This window comes from Salmo salar, chromosome ssa15 (assembly GCF_905237065.1).
Source record: "Salmo salar chromosome ssa15, Ssal_v3.1, whole genome shotgun sequence".
Classification (NCBI taxonomy): domain Eukaryota; kingdom Metazoa; phylum Chordata; class Actinopteri; order Salmoniformes; family Salmonidae; genus Salmo; species Salmo salar.
In genome coordinates this window covers 74,345,002-74,351,326 of record NC_059456.1, presented here as the reverse complement: position 1 = coordinate 74,351,326, position 6,325 = coordinate 74,345,002, and positions in this window count along the sequence as shown.

Genomic DNA, 6,325 nt, shown 5'->3' with positions numbered 1-6,325 from the left:
GTAAAGTTATTAATTACACTTTGGATGGTGTATCAATACACCCAGTCACTACAAAGATACCAGAGTCCTTCCTAACTGAGTTGCCAGAGAGGAAGGAAACTGCTCAGGGATTTCACCATGTGGCCAATGTTGACTTTAAAACAGTTGCAGAGTTGAATGGCTGTGATAGGAGAAAACTGAGGATGGATCAACAACATTGTAGTTACTCCACAATACTAACCTAAATGACAGAGAGAAAACAAGGAAGCCTGTACAGAATAAAAATATTCCAAAACATGCATCCTGTTTGCAACAAGGCACTAAAGTAATACAGCAAACAAATGTGGCAAAGCAATTTCCTTTTTTTCCCAAATACAAAGTGTTATGTTTGGGGCAAATCCAATACGTTACTGAATACCACTCTTCATATTTTCAAGCATAGTGGTGGCTGCATCATGGTATGGGTATGCATGTAATCGTTGGGGAGTTTTTCAGGATAAAAAAATAACCGTAATGGAGCTAAGCAAAGGGAATATCCTAAAGGAAACCTTGTTCAATCTGCTTTCCATCACACACTGGGAGATTAATTCAACTTTCAGTAGGACAATAACCTAAAATGCAAAGCCAAATATACACTGCAGATGCTTACCCAGAAGACGGTGAATGATCCTGAGTGGCCGAGTTACAGTTTTGACTTAAATCTGCTTGAAAATCTATGGCAAGACTTGGAAATGGCTGTCTTGCAATGATCAACAACCATTTTGAAAGAGCTTGAAGAAATGTGAAAATAATAATGGGCAAATATTGTACAAACCAGGTGTGCAAAGCTCTTACCCAGAAGTACTCGTGGTTGTAATTGCTGTCGAAGGTGATTCCTACATGTATTGACTCAGGGATGTGAATACTTGTGGAAATGAGAGATTTTAGTTTTTAATTTTCATTAAATTTGCTAAAATGTCTAAAAACATGTTTTCACTTTGTCTTTATGGGGTATTGTGTGTAGATGGGTGAGAAAAATTAGCAATTTAAGTAACAACAAAATGTGGAATAAGTAAAGGGGTATGAATACTGTCGGAAGATACCGTAGCTATAAATAATTTGTACACTGCAAATTGATCAAAATAATCCACATAAAATCAATGGGCGCCTATTGGGGAACCCTAATATACATTTACATTTACGTCATTTAGCAGACGCTCTTATCCAGAGCGACTTACAAATTGGTGCATTCACCTTATGATAACCAGTGGAACAACCACTTTACAATAGTACATCTATATCCTTTTTTTTTGGGGGGGGGGGGGGTTAGATGGATTACTATATCCTATCCCAGGTATTCCTTAAAGAGGTGGGGTTTCAGGTGTCTACGGAAGGTGGTGATTGACTCCGCTGTCCTGGCGTCGTGAGGGAGCTTGTTCCACCATTGGGGTGCCAGGGCAGCGAACAGTTTTGACTGGGCTGTGCGGGAACTGTGCTTCCGCAGAGGTAGGGGGGCCAGCAGGCCAGAGGTGGATGAACGCAGTGCCCTTGTTTGGGTGTAGGGCCTGATCAGAGCCTGAAGGTACGGAGGTGCCGTTCCCCTCACAGCTCCGTAGGCAAGCACCATGGTCTTGTAGCAGATGCGAGCTTCAACTGGAAGCAAGTGGAGTGTGCAGAGGAGCGGGGTGACGTGAGAGAACTTGGGAAGGTTGAACACCAGACGGGCTGCGGCGTTCTGGATGAGTTGTAGGGGTTTAATGGCACAGGCAGGGAGCCCCGCCAACAGGGAGTTGCAGTAATCCAGACGGGAGATGACAAGTGCCTGGATTAGGACCTGCGCCGCTTCCTGTGTAAGGCAGGGTCGTACTCTGCGAATGTTGTATAGCATGAACCTACAGGATCGGGTCACCGCCTTGATGTTAGCGGAGAACGACAGTGTGTTGTCCAGGGTCACGCTGAGGCTCTTAGCACTCTGGGAGGAGGACACAATGGAGTTGTCCACCGTGATGGCGAGATCATGGTCCTTCCCCGGGAGGAAGAGCAGCTCCGTCTTTCGAGGTTCAGCTTGAGGTGGTGATCCGTCATCCACACTGATATGTCTGACAGACATGCAGAGATGCGATTCGCCACCTGGTTATCAGAAGGGGGAAAGGAGAATATTAATTGTGTGTCGTCTGCGTAGCAATGATAGGAGAGACCATGTGAGGATATGACAGAGCCAAGTGACTTGGTGTATAGCGAGAATAGGAGAGGGCCTAGAACTGAGCCCTGGGGGACACCAGTGGTGAGAGCACGTGGTGTGGAGACGGATTCTCGCCACGCCACCTGGTAGGAGCGACCTGTCAGGTAGGACGCAATCCAAGAGTGAGCCGCGCCGGAGATACCCAACTCGGAGAGGGTGGAGAGGAGGATCTGATGGTTCACAGAATCAAAGGCAGCAGATAGGTCTAGAAGGATGAGAGCAGAGGAGAGAGAGTTAGCTTTAGCAGTGCGGAGAGCCTCCGTGACACAGAGAAGAGCAGTCTCAGTTGAATGACCAGCCTTGAAACCTGACTGATTTGGATCGAGAAGGTCATTCTGAGAGAGATGGCAGGAGAGCTGGCCAAGGACGGCACGTTCAAGAGTTTTGGAGAGAAAAGAAAGAAGGGATACTGGTCTGTAGTTGTTGACATCGGAGGGATCGAGTGTAGGTTTTTTGAGAAGGGGTGCAATTCTCGCTCTCTTGAAGACGGAAGGGACGTAGCCAGCGGTCAAGGATGAGTTGATGAGCGAGGTGAGGTAAGGGAGAAGGTCTCCGGAAATGGTCTGGAGAAGAGAGGAGGGGTTAGGGTCAAGCGGGCAGGTTGTTGGGCGGCCGGCCATCACAAGACGCAAGATTTAATCTGGAGAGAGAGGGGAGAAAGAGGTCAAAGCATAGGGTAGGGCAATGTGAGCAGGACCAGCGGTGTCGTTTGACTTAACAAACGAGGATTGGATGTTGTCGACCTTCTTTTCAAAATGGTTGACAAAGTCATCCGCAGAGAGGGGGGGGGGATTCAGAAGGGAGGAGAAGGTGGCAAAGAGCTTCCTAGGGTTAGAGGCAGATGCTTGGAAGTTAGAGTGGTAGAAAGTGGCTTTAGCAGCAGAAACAGAGGAGGAAAATGTAGAGAGGAGGGAGTGAAAAGATGCCAGGTCCGCTGAGAGGCTAGTTTTCCTCCATTTCCGCTCGGCTGCCCGGAGCCCTGTTCTGTGAGCTCGCAATGAGTCGTCAAGCCACGGAGCAGGAGGGGAGGACCGAGCCGGTCGGTAGGATAGGGGACATAGAGAGTCAAAGGATGCAGAAAGGGAGGAGAGGAGGGTTGAGGAGGCAGAATCAGGAGATTGGTTGGAGAAGGATTGAGCAGAGGGAAGAGATGATAGGATGGAAGAGGAGAGAGTAGCAGGAGAGAGAGAGCGAAGGTTGCGACGGCGCAATACCATCTGAGTAGGGGCAGAGTGAGTAGTGTTGGAGGAGAGCGAGAGGGAAAAGGATACAAGGTAGTGATCGGAGACTTGGAGGGGAGTTGCAGTGAGATTAGTAGAAGAATAGCGTCTAGTGAAGATGAGGTCAAGCGTATTGCCTGCCTTGTGAGTAGGGGGGGACGGTGAGAGGGTGAGGTCAAAAGAGGAGAGGAGTGGAAAGAAGGAGGCAGAGAGAAATTAGTCAAAGGTAGACGTAGGGAGGTTAAAGTCACCCAGAACTGTGAGGGGTGAGCCATCCTCAGGAAAGGAACTTGTCAAGCTCATTGATGAACTCTCCAAGAGAGCCTGGAGGGCGATAAATGGTAAGGATGTTAAGCTTGAATAGGCTAGTGATTGTGACAGCATGGAATTCAAATGAGGAGATAGACAGATGGGTCAGGGGAGAAAGAGAGAATGTCCACTTGGGAGAGATGAGGATTCCAGTGCCACCACCCCGCTGACCAGATGCTCTCGGGGTGTGCGAGAACACGTGGTCGGACGAGGAGAGAGCAGTAGGAGTAGCAGTGTTTTCTGTGGTAATCCATGTTTCCGTCAGCGCCAAGAAGTCGAGGGACTGGAGGGTAGCATAGGCTGAGATGAACTCTGCCTTGTTGGCCGCAGACCGGCAGTTCCAGAGGCTGCCGGAGACCTGGAACTCCACGTGGGTCGTGCGCACTGGGACCACCAGGTTAGAGTGGCAGCGGCCACGCGATGTGAAGCGTTTGTATGGCCTGTGCAGAGAGGTGAGAACAGGGATAGACCGACACATAGTTGATAGGCTACAGGAGAGGCTTCGCTAATACAAAGGAGATTGGCATGAAAATTAACTAAACAACTGGGGAAGCGAGAGAGCAGGGCCTCCCTCACTAACAATTCACTGAAACACTAAAACGCTAAAATAACTTTTCTAGCTACCACTAGAAATTAAAATGTATGTAAACTACAGTGGTTCAATGTTTCCAGGAATAGGCTCAAACTTAGTTTATTCCGCTAGATAACTTGGTACAGTATTCTTCCGTGAAAACCCACCTAGTGCACCGTGTCCTATGACGCCGTAGCTAACTAGCATGCTAGCATCCTATAACACACGGTTAGCCCCAATACTTGGTAACAACAAGCTACCAATGGATCATTCGTGTCCGTGTCTAGTTCATAACGCAGAAGTAATTATGTCTCTCTTTTTATTTGTGGGACTACTGTACTTGGAAACATATTTTCAAAATATATTTTTTTAGCTGAGTTCCTGGTGATTTTAGTCTTTTATTATATATATTTTTTATACAATCCTAAAAACTTTGGGGGGACAAAAAAAATCACTTGTGGGTCAGTTTTGGCCACCTGTTGCTGACCCCTGCCCTATGGTATCCTAGTCAGAGATTAAAGCGCAGGCAGGGAAGCCTCCACAGATAACATGGCTGCAGAGATGGGGACCTTGTATATAAGGAATCCCTCCACCATATGATAGGTTCCAGCAGGTATCCACCTCCTGGCTGCACTACCTTAAAGGCCCAGTACACTCAATAACTAAATGTCCTGTGTTTTATATATATTTCCACATTGAGGTTTGGAATAATACTGTGAAGAAAAAAAAAATATGATAATGACCTTTTAGTGTAAGAGCTGTCTCAAAAGACAGCCTAAAATTTCAGCCTGTTTTGGTTCGATGGAGTTTTGGCCTGCCAGGCAGTAAATGTGTTAATAGACCAATAAGAAAGAGTTCAAAGCCTCTCTACCAAGAGCTAGTTTTCTGTTTTCCCCTCCCCACTCAGACCACTCCCAGACAGTCCCAGCAAAATTCTTACTTGATAAATTGCTCTTTGTTAAGAAACTATTTTTTACCATTTGAATTTAAAACAATCACAGTAAGCTACTTAATTGTTACTCGTGAATTTTTTTTTATATTGAGCTAAAAACGACTGCATTGGACCTTTTTAAGCTCTGGGAGCTTCATGTTCACTGTAGCTATAATTCCTGCTTGAGCTTTAATTAATCGATTATTGTAAGCCTGATGCACAATCAAGGTTACAGTAAGACCAGAGGGGTGGGGGTGGCAATGACAGGATGGGAAGCGATAGAGTTCAGAAAAAGACTACCTGATTAGCACCATGTCCAGGGTTAAAGGTGCAGTCCCAATTAATTGTCCATGTGCTCAGATTATTGCAATAAAACCTCCAGATCCATAACAATGTGATCCCCCTCAGAATGACACGGTGAATTATACATCCTATAGTCGCTAGTGTTAGCTCCACTCCCTGTTCCATATTTGGGCATGGAAGCTGAAAGTGAAAGTTGCTACAGAATCCATTTTGAGATGACAGACCTACAGAATTCACCCTAAACTGGAGAGGGAAAAGAAGTAAAGTAAGTACCAAAGTTGAGAGGGAGAGTGACTACCTGATGCAGTCTAAGGAATTAACAGTGTTATAAAGAATGGTGTAACGGATTACTAGTGTTTGAAAGCGACATCACTTCTTAGCACTGAAGGACAACACGTTTTCAAAGAGGAAGTGAATCATGGTGATCTGTGAAATGGATGTTAAAATGGAGGATGTGTGCTAATACATGACTAGTGTTGAATCGAGTGATGGTTATCCTATTGTGTTTAATCCAGCGATGTATGCACCACTAATGTGTTTGATCCTGGTTGTGTGGCAGTAGGTGGGATGTAGGCTACAGTTGTAGGCTGTGGTTCTGCCTGAAAGAGTGTCACGCTATCATAGCCCTTTTATTATATATTGGGTTTTTAGAGAGAGCCTGATGCCATTATTTGTGTTCACAGGTCTGCTGATCTGGGACACCCCTGAGGGAGCACTGTCTTTAAAATGAGTCTCTCTGGGGGGAGAGAGGAGGGTGCTACTGCCTTTAAAATGTCACCCTATGTTAAGGA